The sequence below is a fragment of the Heloderma suspectum genome, chromosome 5, assembly GCF_057233095.1.
Source record: "Heloderma suspectum isolate Gila_16-S chromosome 5, 16-S_ref, whole genome shotgun sequence".
Taxonomy (NCBI): domain Eukaryota; kingdom Metazoa; phylum Chordata; class Lepidosauria; order Squamata; family Helodermatidae; genus Heloderma; species Heloderma suspectum.
Genome location: NC_139462.1, coordinates 137152930 through 137168994, shown reverse-complemented (window position 1 = coordinate 137168994; position 16065 = coordinate 137152930). Strand labels below are relative to the sequence as shown.

At 47.7% G+C, this 16065-nt stretch overlaps 1 pseudogene; it reads left to right on the top strand.

Annotated features, from left to right (window-relative positions):
* The first annotated feature begins 6837 nt into the window (after positions 1 to 6837).
* Positions 6838 to 7967, top strand: LOC146344534 (protein CFDP2 pseudogene; annotated as a pseudogene).
* Positions 7968 to 16065: the final 8098 nt, after the last annotated feature.

The window sequence follows — 16065 nt, the reverse complement described above, 5'->3', positions numbered from 1 at the left end:
CCAGCCCTCAACAGCACTTCTGCAATAGGCGTGTGTGGGTGTGTTTGTACATTTTGGTTTGGCTGTCACAGGCATCTGTTCGATAGTGGCTATAATGAGCAACACACTTCTTTACAGAGGAGAAAGAAGATATATTTGGGCTGGCAGGGGGTGGGATAGAATCCGAGTTATCACGTAGCTTTGCAACAGAGAGAAAACTTGGGATGGTGACGCAGAAACGAGAAAGATATTTTTCAACTGTATCAGCATTTTATATGGCTTCTCCCAAAACATTGTTTTCTGCCGCATCTCTCACCAACTGTGCCATGCCTGGCTTATGCCTGGGACAAAAACTATGCACAAATATTGTCGAGACTTCATTTTCACACCTAACTAGATTTCATTTCAGAGCTGAAAATATTTTAAGCATCAACGTGAATTCCTGTAAGAGCACACTGGCATCTTTTTCAAAAGGATTTACATGCCACGTTCAATTAACTCATAAATAAGGCAGGGTTTGGTACTCAGAGGTTTGTTGCCTTTGAACATGGAGACTCTGCTTACCTAACATGCTTAACAGCTGTTGAGTAAAGCAATCTTCCAGGATGGCATGCAGGTCTGTACAAATAACCTCTCCCATGAGTTTAGCCTCTCCTAAAGCTTAGTTACAGGCAGAAAGAGCTTTAAGCTACAATATGCTGGTATTTTATTTCTTATGAAATAAGTAACTTATTTCTTCAACCTGTTAGGATGGGGAAAAGCATGCAAAAACCAGGAAACCACCAAACGTTGGCAGTTGGGGGAAAAGGGTTGAGGCTGGGGGACAGGGGCTGGGCCATTTGGGGAACCTTGGAAAGGTGGACTGGGCTGGATTTGGCCCACAGGCCTACGGGTCGACACCCCTACCCTAAACACTGCCTTGTCCCTTTCCCTTCTCCCAAACATATCTGCTGTGATATGTATGCTGTTGTGTCATTCCGCTAGTGCAAGTGACATTGCACTAGTGGAAACTGGTTTCCAAACTATGCGCAAGAGGAGAATCCAACTAAAGTTGCATTTGCACAAGTGTGGTTGCACAAGCAGTTGCTCAACCTCCTGTGCAGCTCCAAGTGCAACCCCTTGTGCAACCTTGTGCAAACTGTTGCACAAGTGGTTGCACAAGCATCATGGGCAACCGCTTGCACAATGGAAAGCTTCGTTGGAGCTCCACTAGTGTTATTTGAGTTTGCAGAATTACACTGTTGGATACTGTCTCTGTTTGCTGTCATTGCCAGGAAATATTCAAAAAGGTCACATTAAATAATCATAGACAGAGGAAATGAGGTGTAAAGCAATCTAATCTTGATGCTGGTAGATGTCATTATGCTGTGCTTTCTCGCAAATTGAGGCGTTGAGTTGTGTTATTGTAGCCTCAGATTTATTTATTTATTTGCAAAGTATACTTTTAGGGGGAAATGCTTTCTTTGTTTTTAAAGTAAAAGCAAAGTTAAGCACTTTTAATTCACATTGACTTCAGCGGGAGATATTCAGTCATACAGTTAACTTTCCTGTTGAAATGTATTTTAGTTCATTAACATTATCTAAGACACCAAGGGCACAATCCTATGAATGTTCACACAGAAAAAAGTCCTACAACTCCCAGCAGGCCCCAGCCAGGAGAAAAAAGTCCCACAATTCCAGCATGCCCCAGCTAGCCATGCTGGCTGGGGCATGCTAGAAGCTGTAGGACTTTTTTCTGTCTAAACATGCATAGGATTGCACCCTAACTGACAGTGTCTGTAGCACCGCAGGATGCCAGAGCTCTGACCATGGAGGAGGAGATCTGAGCATGGCTCCCCCCCACACACACATAAACACACAAGCCCCTCTCAGTTGCCACAGAAAGCTCGGTAGAGGCTCCCTTATTCGAGGTTGGCATTACAACTTAGGGGAAGGGATGGGTGGGGGAGTCTCCTCTCCCACCCCCTGGCCCTACCCCCTGGTAGTGCAACTCCACTAGAAGGGCTCAGAGGCCCCTGTAGTGGGATATACTCTCAAGGAGGATGGAGGGGCTAAAATCCTCTCTGATGCTCCTACTGCTTTATCTGCTCCTTCTTAGCTGCTGTTCTCTTTTATTACTTTTATCTTTTATATTCTTTTAAACTGTTGAGCATTTTATATCCTAACATTTTAATATGTGCCTGGGAGGACTATTGGGCAACTCAGGGGGTCGGGGAGGTGCCACCATAACTGTGGTCACGGGCAGGGGGAGGTATGGCGTTGGGGGATTAACAGGCCAGCTGAGGAGAAGAGGGGCTAGACACCTTACAGCTGTCCCCTCTTCTGGTTCTTCCCCCAACCTGATGGTTCCTGGCAGCCTTACCAGTCTGCCCTCGGGTCAGGTGGTGCTGCTGCTGAATGCCAGGTTGGCCCAAAATAAAATCTCCCTCATCCATGACTTGATTGTGGATGAGGGGGCTGACCTGGCATGTATTACTGAGACCTGGGTGGGGGAACTGGGAGGGGTCACTCTCTCCCAGCTGTGCCCTCCTGGGTACTCGGTGCAGCACCAACACCGACTTGAGGGTCGGGGAGGGGGGTTGCCGTGGTCTATAGGAATTCAATCTCCCTCTCCAGGCTTCCTGCTCATTCGAGTGCAGATCTTGAGTGTTTGTATCTTGTGTTGGGTACCCGGGACAGATTAGGGATTCTGATGGTGTACCGCCCACCCCGCTGCCCATCAGACTCCCTGCCTGAGCTGACGGAGGTGGTCTCGGAGTTGGTGTTGAGGACCCCTAGGATGATGGTCCTGAGGGATCTCAACTTCCATGCCGAGGCCGCTGTATCCGGGGCGGCTCAGGACTTCATGGCCGCCACGACAACCATGGGGCTGTCCCAACATGTTATTGGCCCAACGCATATAAAAGGACACACGCTTGATCTGGTTTTCTCGACTGGGCAGGAGGATGGTGATCTGAAAGTGGGGGAATTAACATCTGTCCCTTTGTCATGGTCAGATCACTTCCTGCTGAGGTTTAGACTTCTGGCGGCCTTTCCCCTCTGCAAGGGTGGGGGACCTATTAAAATGGTCCACCCCTGGAGATTAATGGATTCTGATGGATTCCAGAGGGCTCTGGGGGATTTTCCTGCTGTCGAAGCCCAGGTCACTCTGTGGAATACAGAGATGACTCAGGCGGTTGACACGATCGCGCCCAAGCACCCTCTCCCTCTGAGCAGAGCCCGGCCAGCTCCTTGGTATACACCTGAGCTGAAGGCAATGAAGCAAGAGGGGAGACAGCTAGAACGCAGGTGGAGGAAAACTCGTGCTGAGTCTGACCGAACACAGGAAAGAGCCCACTATCGAGCCTACTCTGTGGCGGTGGGGGTGGCAAAGAGACAGTTCTTTTCCACCAGCATTGCATCTTCTCAGTGTCGTCCAGCGGAGCTTTTCCAAGTGGTTCATGGCCTGTTACATTCTGGGCCAGGGAGAGAGACGGTGGAACCCTCGGTAGCACGCTGTGATGAGTTTGCACGGCACTTTGAGGATAAAGTCGCTCAGATTCGTCATGAATTGGACACCACCATTAATGCAGTTCCATTGGTAGAGGCGTTCAGAGCACCGTCTGGTCCAGTTTTATTGGATGAGTTTCAGTTACTGAGGCCTGAAGATGCGGACAAGGTGCTTGGCCAAGTCCGATCGACCACTTGTGTGCTTGACCCTTGCCCTTCATGGCTTATTAAATCAAACTAGGAGGGGTTGTCCGACTGGGTCCAGGAGGTTGTAAATTCCTCCTTGAGAGAGGTGGTGCCTGCCGCTTTAAAAGAGGCAGTAATTAGACCACTCCTGAAAAAGCCTAACCTGGACCCAGAGGATGTTAACAATTATAGGCCAGTGGCCAACATCCCCTTCCTGGGCAAGGTGCTTGAGCGGGTGGTTGTAGGACAGCTGCAGGCACTGTTGAATGAAACGGATTATCTAGATCCATTTCAATCGGGCTTCAGGCCTGGTTTTGGAACGGAAACTGCCTTGGTCGCCCTGTGGGATGACCTCTGCCGGGAGAGGGACAGGGAGAGTGCGACCCTGTTGATTCTCCTGGACCTTCCAGCGGCTTTCGATACCACCGACCATGGTATCCTTCTGGATAGGTTGTCTGGGTTAGGAGTTGGAGGCACTGCATTACAGTGGTTCCGCTCCTACTTGGATGGCCGATTCCAGAAGGTGGTGCTGGGGGATTATTGCTCTGTGCCATGGCAATTGTGCCATGGGGTTCCACAGGGCTCTATTTTATCCCCCATGCTGTTTAACATCTACATGAAACCGCTGGGGGAGGTTATCCGGAGGTGTGGGCTGAGGTGCCATCAATATGCAGATGACACCCAGCTCTACCTCTCTTTTTCATCAAAACCAGGTGAGGCAGTGGCTGTTCTGAATCAGTGCCTGGGCACGGTAATGGACTGGATGAGGGCCAATAAACTGAAACTCAATCCAGACAAGACGGAGGTACTGTTAGTGGGTGGTTCGTCTGCCCGGCTAGGTGATATTTAACCTGTTCTGGAGGGGGTTGCACTCCCCCTAAAGGATCAGGTTCGTAGTTTGGGGGTGCTCTTGGATCCAGAACTGTCACTTGAGGCACAGGTGAACTCAGTGGCACGGAGCACTTTTTATCAGCTTAGGCTGGTATACCAACTACGCCCTTATCTGGACAGAGATAGCCTAGCTACAGTTATCCATGCTCTGATAACTTCTCGTCTGGATTACTGCAATGTGTTATACGTGGGGCTGCCTTTGAAAATGGTCTGGAAACTTCAGCTGGTCCAAAATAGGGCAGCAAGATTGTTAACAGGGACTGGCCTGCGAGCTCATATTACGCCAGTACTTTTCCAGCTGCACTGGCTGCCAGTCCATTTCCGGGCCCGATTCAAAGTGCTGGTATTAACATTCAAAGCCCTTAATGGCTTGGGGCCAGGTTACCTGAAGGATCGCCTCCTCCCATATGTGCCTGCCCGGACCTTAAGATCATCATCAGCGGCCCTTCTCCGTGAGCCCCTGCCAAAGGAAGTGAGGCGGGTGGCTACTAGGAGGAGGGCTTTTTCTGCTGTGGCACCCTGGCTCTGGAATGAGCTCCCTAGTGAGGTTCGCCTGGCGCCTACATTGTATTCCTTTCGGCGCCAGGTGAAGACCTTTTTATTTTCCCAGGCGTTTTAGCTTTCTAAATTTTTATCTTTGCTGTATTTTAAACTCCTGCACTGCTGCCAGATTTTATTGTGGTTGTATTGTTATATTGTGGTTTTAATGTTCTATATATTTTAAATTGTTTTATTGTGTGTTTGGTTTTAATTTTTCTGAACCACCCAGAGAGCTTCGGCTATTGGGCGGTATAGAAATGAAATAAATAAATAAATAAATAAATAAATACTGCCCTTCCTGCAGCAGCCTGGCAGAGCACAGGATTCACAGACATCTCCCAGATCAGAGGCATCCATCTAGCGGGTGGCAATCCAGTAGGATTGCGCCCTAAGACTAATTTCCAGTGCACACTTACTTGAAAGCATGTCCCATTCCACTTAATTTTAAGAGATCAGCCATCTTATCTTGATACTTTTCCACCTTCCCATTGCTCTCTAGCTCATAACTAAGGCAGGTTTCGTTACTCAGAGGTTTGTTGCCTTTGAACACGGAGGCTCTGTTGACCTAACAGGGGGTGCATCTATGTGGTGCCGATTTGGTGCATCCCTTCATCGGGGCTGTGCAGGACCAGCACTGCAGATCCCCAAATAGCTTGATAAACGGGGGCAAGTTACTGCGGAGTTTCGCTGTGATATGCTCCGCGCAGCCACGACACATCGAGGGGCTTGGGGTGGGCGGGAGAGAGAGAAGGGAACTTCGCAGGGGCGACCGCATGAGGGGTTTCCTTGAAAAGCAAAGGCACATCAGGTTAGGGGCTCAGGAGAGCCTACCTAGAGGAGTCACACTGGGGACGGGAGGCTTCCTGAGAGTCTGCGGGCGGAGAGGTGCTTCAGTGGCAGCAGCAGTATTTCCACCACCTTGCAGAACTGAGGGAAGAGACGGGGGGCAGGGGCGGGGATCCTCTTTTTCTCCTGAGGCGCCAGCTACATTCTGCGTCGAGTCTGTGGGGAAGGAGACCCAAGTGTGTAATAAAGTGTGTGGGACTGGCTGGCTCTAGGGAAGGGGAGAGAAAGCTGTGAGTTCAGTGGAGAAAATCAGCCTACGAGTAGTGGGCGGCAGCAGCGGCAACTCACTTTGCTTTTTACGTCCTAATAAAATCAATTCCTTCCTTAGTTCTGTAGTGAATTCTTTCTCTTTCTGATCCCCCCCTTTCCTCCTTTTGGCTTTGAAGAGAAAAGCAGTCTAGGGTTGGGGCCTCCTCTTTCTCCCCCTCCTGCACCCCTTTCAAAAGACCTCTCTGTTTCTCTTTGTGCCTCTGTGACTGCGCAGCTGCGAGGGGGAAATAGGAATGAGTGGGGAGGGGAGGAGTGAGAAGGCGTCACACACAACACCTGTAACAGCACCCACCTCACGCCCACCGCAAACTGCGCTGTCAATCCGAGGCAGGGATATACAGCGCGCAAACCCGCCCTGAACCCGCAGCAGCAGAAAACATCGGAGCAAAACGCCTCCTCGGAAATGCGCATCTTCCGGGAGAAAGCCATGGATGGCTGCGAAGTCATGACTGCGCCATCTATTGTGAGGGACCTCGACTCGTCCCCACCCCGGAGTAAAAGCCCAGTATAGAATGGGGCCAACTCAGCCATGTACACTTGTGTGCGTGCTGGTCTCAAGCCCGGATAAATGGGGAGGGTTGGAGAAAGACCAGGCAACCTACTCCGGAAAAAGCTTGCCAAGAAAATTTTATGAAAATGCTCTCAAAAGTATCAGATATGGTACCCAACGGCAGGCCCTCCAGGCCAAAAGGTACCCAACAAGCTACTGGGGAAGAGCAAGGGCCTCTGATAAGTAATCATGGCAAAAATGATGTGTCTGGGGCAAATCCAGCAGGAACCCCAGCTGTTGATACAGCCATAGGTGAAAGTAGAGGTCTGCGCTGTACAGAGATCCATCGAATAGCAACATGGAATGTCAGAGGAATGAGTCTGGGCAAACTGGATATTGTTAAACAAGAAATGGAGAGGCTAAAAATTTACCTTCTTGGAGTCAGTGAGCTACACTGGACTGACAATGGCTTTTTTCAATCTGAGGACTTTACTGTTTATTATTCAGGACATGATACTAAGAGAACAAACAGAGTGGCTTTTATTGCAAACAAGAAATTTGCTCAAGCAGTGGAAAGTTTTTCGATGGTCAACGATCAAATTATGACCATTCGTATTTGTGCCAAACCCCTCAACATCACAGTTGTCCAGGCCTATGCTCCAACGATTGATGCAACACAACTTGAAATAGGAAGTTGTTATGCCACCATACAAGAAACCTTGAAATCAGTACCCAAGAGAGACATCATTTATATACTGGGTGATCTTAATGCAAAAGTTGGCACCCAAGTAGAGATAGGCATCACAGGTAGATTTGGTCTAGGGGAAAGGAACGATGCAGGTGACTGGTACAATTTTGTCATGAAAATTGATTTCGAATCATGAATACATGGCTCAAACAGCACAAACGTTGCTTATACACTTGGACATCACCAGACAGACTTTATCAGATTGACTATGTCCTATACAATTATAGATGGACCAGCTCAGTACTTGCGGTCAAAACATATCCAGGTGCCAACTGTGGTTCAGATCATAATTTGTTGGTGGCAAAAATCAGAGTTAAATTATGTAACATTAAAAAGATTGCACCACCATGGAAGTTTGACGTCACCAAATTTCCTTCTACTTACTTAAGTGAAGTGAAAAATAGGCTGGAAGTGCTGGATACAGCGGAAAAAATGCCCGATGAACTGTGGCAGGAAATTTATAAGATCATCATTGAAATAGCAGTTGAGCATATACCATATAGGAAGCCAGAGAAAGAGTGTAAGTGAAACTATCAAAATAGCAGAGCAGAGAAAAATAGCCAAAGCAAAAGGAAAATGGGAAGTCGCAAGAAGACTGAATGCAGATTTCCAGAGGGCAGCAAGGAAAGATAATGAAGTCTACTGGGGCGAGTGTTGCAAACAGTTAGAAGAGGACTACATGAGGGGCCATATCAGGAATGCATTTATGCAAGTTAAAAAGATTTGAACATCATTTACTGCTCGCAAAGGTACTATTAAACACAAACAAGGGAAAGTATTATCCAACCAACAAGATGTTAAGAACAGATGGCAAGAATATATTGAAAAGCTGTATACTGGTAGCAAACACTGCCGTTGGATGCTGAGGATTGTGAAGTGGAAAAAGAACCATCCATTCTTGAGGAACAGATTGCATGGGCTATGAGACAACTACCAAACAACAAGGCCCCAGGCATTGACAACATCCCTCTAGAATTGTTAAGGCCTGTACCATCCAAAATTATCAAAGTTTTGTGTCAGAAAGTCTGGGAAACCAATGAATGGCCACAGGACTGGAAACGTTCAGTGTTTATTCCACTACCAAAAAAGGGAGACTCCAAAGATTGTTCCAGTTACCGCACAATTGCTCTCATACCTCATATTAGCAAAATTTTGCTTAAGATTATACAAAAGCGCTTGGCACCAACCATTGAAAGGGAATTACCTGACGTTCAAGCTGGCTTCCAAGAGGGGCATGGTACTCGTGACCATATAGCAAATCTGCGAGGGATCATGGAAAAATCTCATGAATATCAAAAGGTCATCTACTTATGCTTTATTGATTACAAGAAAGCTTTTGACTGTGTTGAGCATGACAAGTTGTGGAGAGCACTACAAGATCTGGGGGTACCAGCACATTTGGTTAAGTTAGTACAATCATTGTACACAAATCAGGAAGCCAGTGTTCGAACTAGGGATGTACGAAAGTCACTTACCTTTTTGCAGCTTGGCTTCGCGGTGGGGGGAAGGCGATTCGCTTTCCCCCCCAAAGTTCAGGCGAAGGGGGGGAGGCTTCCCGCCTTGCCCGGCCGAAATTCAGGCCAGGGGGAAGGCTTCCCGCCTCGCCCAGCCGAAATTCAGGCCGGGGAGAAGCGCCCCGTCTCTCCGGCCGCGAAACAAAAAGGAAAAAAAAAAGAAGACCCCGTGATAGGCTACGTGACAATTTACGTAGCCTATCATGGCTAGATTTCCAAAGTCAGCCGTGATAGGCTACGTAAATCGTCACGTAGCCTATCACGGGTGACTTTGAAAAAAAAAAAGTGCGTACGCAAATGGCGGCGGCCCATGGGCGCCGCCATTTGCGTTCCTTATTTTGGCACATCTAGTCTACATAGAGATTTACGTAGAGTACGGCGAAAATAAGGGCAACGCAAATAGCATGCCCTTATTTTCGCCGTAGTCTACGTAAATCTTTATGTAGACTAGACGTGCCAAAATAAGGAACGCAAATGGCGGCGCCCATGGGCCGCTGCCATTTGCGTACGTGCTTTTTTTTTCCCCCCAAAGTCACCCGTGATAGGCTACGTGACGATTTACGTAGCCTGTCACGGCTGACTTTGGAAATCTAGCCGTGATAGGCTACGTAAATCGTTATGTAGCCTATGCATGGGTGTCTGTGTTTTTTTTACTTTAGTTTTTTTTTTTTGCAATGGCGGCGGTGGCAGCCGGTCGGGAGACCGCCCGCCGCCCCCGCCCGCGATGAACTGCCGCCGAACCGCCGCTGGGACCCGCCGCCGGGAGGGACATTCGCCAAAGGTAAGTCCCGTCCCGGGGGGGGTGTGGGGGGTGGCGAAGAATTTCACCGCCGATTTTGGGGGGCCGAATGCGTTGGCGCTCAGCCCCCCAAAGATTTGGGGAGAAATTCTCCTCCATCCCTAGTTTGAACTGGAGATACTGATTGGTTTAAAATAGAGAAAGGAGTATGGCAAGGCTGCATTCTTTCACCTTTTCTTTTTAACCTCTATGCTGAAATAGGGGTTGGACTCGATGGCCTTGTAGGCCCCTTCCAACCCTTCTATTCTATTCTATTCTATTCTATTCTATTCTATTCTATTCTATTCTATAAAATGAAATGAAATGAAATGAAATGATCATGAGGAAGTTAGAGCTCGAAGAAACAGAAATCGGGGTAAAGGTTGGTGGAAGGATTATAAATAATCTTCGTTATGCTGATGACACAACTCTCCTCTCAGAAACCAAAGAAGGTCTGGAATATATGTTCAAGAAAATCAAAGAAGACAGTGAGAAGTTTGGCCTCTCCTTAAATATCAAAAAGACCAAGCCCATGTCCACTGCGAAGAATGGAAATATCAGCATAGTAGTTGATGGTGAAGAGTTTGAATGTGTAGAAGAATGTATTTTCTTAGGATCGCAGATCAATCATAGCGGTGAATGCAGCCCAGAAATAAAACGTTGAATTGCGCTGGGTCGCGCAACAATGATGGGCATGAACCGAATATGGAAAAACAAGGACATCAGCTTGACAACTAAATGCAGATTAGTTTGTACCACTGTGTTTCCCATAGTTACTTATGGATGCGAAAGTTGGACAACGAAGAAACAAGACAGAAAGAGAATTGATGTATTCGAGCTGTGGTGTTGGAGAAGGCTCCTGCGCATTCCTTGGACAGCTGAGATAATAAATAAGCAAGTACTGAAACATCTAAACCAGACATGTCATTGGATGGAAAAATAATGAAACTGCGATTGACTTATTTTGGCCATGTTATGCAGAGGAACTCACTAGAAAAAGCGATTATGCTCGGATTGGTTAGTGGCAAAAGGAAACCTGGCCGCCAAAGAACAAGATGGCTAGATACCATTAAAATTGATACCAACCAGAGCATGGAACAGCTCAAAGAAATGGTACAAGATCGGGATACGTGGAGAGAGATGATCCATAGAATCGCCAAAAGTCGGACACGACTGAATGGATAATATCATCATCATCATAGATGGGGCCAGGGTTAACAGCTGTTGAATGAAGTAATCTTCCGGGATGGAATGCAGCGCTGTACAAATAACCTCTCCCATAGGTTTAGCCTCTCCTAAAACTTAGTTGTGGGCAGAAAGAGCTTTAGGGTGCAATCCTATGCATGTTCAGACAGAAAAAAGTCCTACAATTCCCAGCATGCCCCAGCATAGCTGGCTGGGGCATGCTGGGAATTGTAGGACTATTTTCTGTCTGAACATGCACAGGATTGCACTCTAAAACTACAATATGCTGGAATTCTGGCCCCACCCCCTTTGCTTTCCGCCCCACCTGCCACTGGAATGCAGCCCCCAAGAGCTTCTCTGAAACTGAACTTGGCCCTTGGGCGGAAAGAGGTTCTGTCTGCACCCTTGGTTTAGAGGCTCACGTGCAATGGGGAAAATTGCATATGGAGAGGGGGAGGCATTCAGTCATCAGAAATACAACAGGGTCTGAATGAGGCTCAGAAAAAAACTGTATTTTCTGATTATTTTGGAAAATGGCTTGGCTTGCTGAACCCAATGCTGAGCAGACAGGAATTCAGTTTGTCATGTAATGTAAATGTAAATTTACATTTAAATATACATGCAATGTATAAAGTTTTAAGTGTAAATGTAAATTTGAATATTAAAATCCAAAATTTGGAAATGATCAAATTTTGAATGCTTCAGAATTCTGTTTGAACTCCAGTCCTTTCCTGATAGACTCCTGTACAGGCACGGGAACCATACGTTGTACTGTCCAGTCCAACGTAGCAAGTCTCCTTTTCACAGTTGCCACTTCACCACCTGTCAGGCTCCTGGCTGACCCAAGTCCAGGAGAGACCTCTTCAAAGGAGGTGGAGGGCTTGGATTCCTCAGCAAACCCCACTCCCACAGAAGACATGGGGCAACCTGAGGAGTCCTTGCCTGAAGTTCAAAGAAGATATTGACTGGTGGCCCCGATGTCAGTGGGGCAGTGAATCTGCTCCGGGTTTCAATCCGAACTCTAAAGGAGCTATCCAAGAAGCGAAGCCAATCTGAGTGGTTCTGACTGAAACCTGGAGTGGATTCACTGCCCAACTGACATTGGAGCCACTAGCCTCCACTGCTCAAGAGCAAGGGTCTGCTCAGGAGCAAGGGTCTACTCTGTAGACAATAGCTGTAGACAGTGAGGACGCTGATGCAGCTGCAGCTGCTTGATCAGGAACAGCATGTATATGAGCCCCCAGTCTTCTTTCAGATCTTTGCTGGATACATGGTTCTCATTGAGCTTCTTGTTCCAGTTGTGTGCTGAGGGCAGCACCCACTAGGATGAACTTGAGCTGCCTCCTTTTCTAGATTGCTACTAAACAGTTGTAGTTCAATGAGTTGTTCAAGACCTGCAAAATCCTAAGGCCTGTACTAGAAATTCCAGTGACTGTTCCATGAATGGATAGTCTTTGGTGTTGGGTGATCTTCTTCCTGGCTTGCCTCATAATTAACTTGTTTTTTTCTGAGCTTTTTCAGATAACTGTTGGAGAACCCTCAGGATCTTTCTGAGCTCCTTCATGGTGGCTCACCACCAGCCCTCCTTGCCCCCACCACCCGTTTTCCAAGCAAACCTGGGAAACTAGCAGTAGTGAGGGTGGGAGAGTGACTGCAGGGGCATCGTAGGCCTCATTCTTAAGGGCTGGATGCTCCTGAGCAAGCTCAGGAGTGTTACTTGCTACCAGGAATCCAGGGGAGGCCTCTTCAGAGGAAGGGGAGGGTTTGGATTCCTCAGCAAACCCCACTCCTACAGAAGATGTGGGGCAATCCTTGCCTGAGGTTCAAAGAATATGAGGAGGGCTCTGGATAGGGGTGAATGCTCCTTCCTTGTTCTCCTCAACCTCTCAGTGGCTTTTGATACCGTTGACCACGGTATCCTCCTGGACCGCCTGGAGGGGTTGGGCATTGGGGACACTGTATTGCGGTGGTTCCGGTCCTTCCTCTCCGGCAGGTACCAGAGGGTAGCACTGGGATAGGAGGTTTCGGACCTGTGGCCACTTACTTGTGGGGTGCCACAGGGTTCCATCCTCTCCCTGATGCTATTTAACATCTATGTGAAGCCGCTGGGGGCTATCATCAGGAGGTTTGGGGTGCAGTGTCATCAATATGCGGATGACGCGCAGCTCTACCTCTTGTTTAAATCTTCACCAAGTTTGGCCGTAGAATCCCTGTCCAAATGTCTGGAGACGGTGAGTGGCTGGATGGGGAGGAATAGGCTGAAGCTGAACCCTGACAAGACCGAGGTACTTTTGGTGGGAGACAAGAGGAGGCTGGGGGATGTTGACCTGGTGTTGAATGGGGTATGGCTACCCTTGAAAGACCAGGTCCGCAGCCTGGGGGTCATTTTGGACTCCCAGCTGTCCATGAAGGCTCAGGTGTCAGCTGTGAGCCGGACAGCGCTGTATCAACTCCATCTGATACGGCGGCTGCGCCCCTTCCTTCCCGACCATCTGCTCCCATCGGTAGTACATGCCCTGGTCTCCTCTCGTTTAGACTACTGTAATGCGCTCTACGTGGGGTTACCCTTGAAGACGGTTCAGAAACTGTAGCTGGTACAGAACGCGGCGGCTCGCCTGATTAAAGGCAGCCGCCGGCGAGATCACATCACTCCAGTGCTGAAGGAGTTGCACTGGTTACCAGTTGTTTTCCGGGCCAAATTCAAGGTGTTGGTTTTGACCTTTAAAACCCTATATGGTTCCGGCCCAGCCTATCTTAAGGAGCGCCTCCAGCAGCACCAGACAGGCCGCTTAACAAGATCAGCCTCGGATGGCCTTCTCTCTGTCCCATCAGCCAGGACAGCTAGACTGGTGGGGACGAGGGAGAGGGCCTTTTCTGTGGTGGCCCCCACTCTGTGGAACTCCCTCCCTAGGGAACTCCGTCATGCCCCCTCTTTAATGAGCTTCCGTCGTGCATTAAAAACGTGGCTGTTCAGGCAGGCATTTGGGGTGGGTTAGGGTATTTTAGAAAATGTTTTTATTGTAGAATTTTAGTGTTTTAAACTGTTTTTATTGTATGTTGTACATCGCCCAGAGTGGCTGGGTGACCAATAAATTTAATAATAAATAAAAATAAAAGAAATAAAAGAACCCCTTTGACCACAAGCCCTGCCATAGTTCCTGTCATGCCTTCCTCATCTCACTGCTCTCCAGAGCATTGATGGTGAAGGATCAGGAGGGATGCTCAGAGTCGTCGTCGACCCTTTCACCCAGGGTTTACTCAAGAGCAGTGGAGGCTGATGGCTCTGATGTCAGTGGGGCAGTGAATCGACACTGCTGCCTCAATTCCAATGCCACAAAACTCAAACTGCTGCCAAAACCTCCTTTGTGGTTTCCGAATGCTTTCCAACTATAAAAACAGAAATACCCCTAATAAATAAATGTATGCATAGGGAGAATCCAGAGCAATGTATAATAAATGTCTGGGAAGGCCCAGCTGACAAAAGTTTTGTACCAAGGCTAAGCTAGAAATTCAGTTGCAATAGTACCTGCTAAATATTTTGTTTTGTATGTGGGCGGTGTATGTGGATAGGGCTTGCACTGAAATAGCTTCTTCCTTCCTGTAATTTACTGGTGATAATTTCATTCACTTGATTATTGGATTAACCTTTGCTTGCCAAGTGTAAATACAGAACTTTTTCCGTCATCCATCAGGAATTGAAAATCAGAATCAATTTTTTAATAGGAAAGGAGGGAAACAAATCAATAAGCACAGACTGAAGAAAGTGACAGGTAGGAGAAAATACCTGGTCTCTAACTGCCATGTTATGCAAGTTTGCAAAGCAGCTGATTTGTGTCTGCTGGAAGATGGATGATGACTAAAGAATGATTTGGTGGGGGGCAGGACAAATCCTGTTTCTGTAAGGCACTCATTTAGAATCCAAATAGGAGGCACATTCATAAGCAATTACAGTTATGTCATTCTAATACCAAAGTTTATTCTGCTGAGTAGAAGTGGGACAAAGCCTCTCCCAGCCTAATCGAATTTGGAATAATTTGGAAGAACCAGATATTCACCCAAGTGGTTGAACTGATGCTATTTGCTAAGTAGCACACATGGGGGGTGGTGATGTTCTCCCCTACGGACACCATGTAACCCTCGAACAGCAGCAGCTGAGCTGCTGAATTCAGCAGGTATATTCAGTAACAGTGCAATCCTATGCATGTTTACCTACACATACATCCCAGTGTATTCCATGGCACTTACTGCCAGATAAGTGGGTATAAGATTGCAGCCTATGTAGAGTTCCTCTGTGCAAGCTGCATTAACAGGAGCTGGATATAGCTCACCCTTGCCCAGTTCCTATTTATTTCAGTGGGGCTCATACAGGAGACCCCTTCTTGGTGGATCATGCCTCAAATTCCCTCCCATATAGACACTTACCTGCAATAGTTACCCTCTAGTGAACATCTGAGAACGCAGTTGGGTTCTAAAAGAGAAACAGATGACAGGTGCCATGCTTGTTTCTCCTTTTCCTAAAACGATTTGCATTTCTAATTTTCACATCTTTACCACAATGCCCCTCTTGATGTCACAGTTATCATATAATTTTAAAATCGAAAATATACATTTTACAGATGGAGGCTTATTAAAGGGAATTGACAGAAGACAGCTTGATTGTTGTATGAGAGCTATGTGGATTAGGTGTCCCTGGCCAATCTATGACATGCAATTGTGGAGAACGCTCTGAATGGGGTACACAACTTCTGGATTTGCTCATATGGTCAGGAACCCATAACACCCCCCCCAACTCCCAGCTCCATAAGCCCCCCAGCCCCCTTACCTGGTGGCTACTGTGTTTGTTATCGCTGTAGTGGCCGAGGGCAGAGGAGTGGTGGTGGTGATGGCATCAGCAGGGAGGGAGGTCTCGCCTCCTTCTCTGCTGTTGTGGTGTAGCCTTCCCCAACCCGGCACCCTCCAGATGCCTTGGACTACAACTCCTATCAACCCTGATTACTGGTCATGCTGGCTGGGTTGATAGGAGTTGTAGTCCAAAGCACCTGGAGGGTGCTGGGTTGGGAAGGCGTAGAGTGTTCGGGCAGGAGCTGCTTTAGAGCGACAGCGGCATTCTAGGCAGTTCAAAAATGGTTAAGTTCAGATGAGGGAGAGA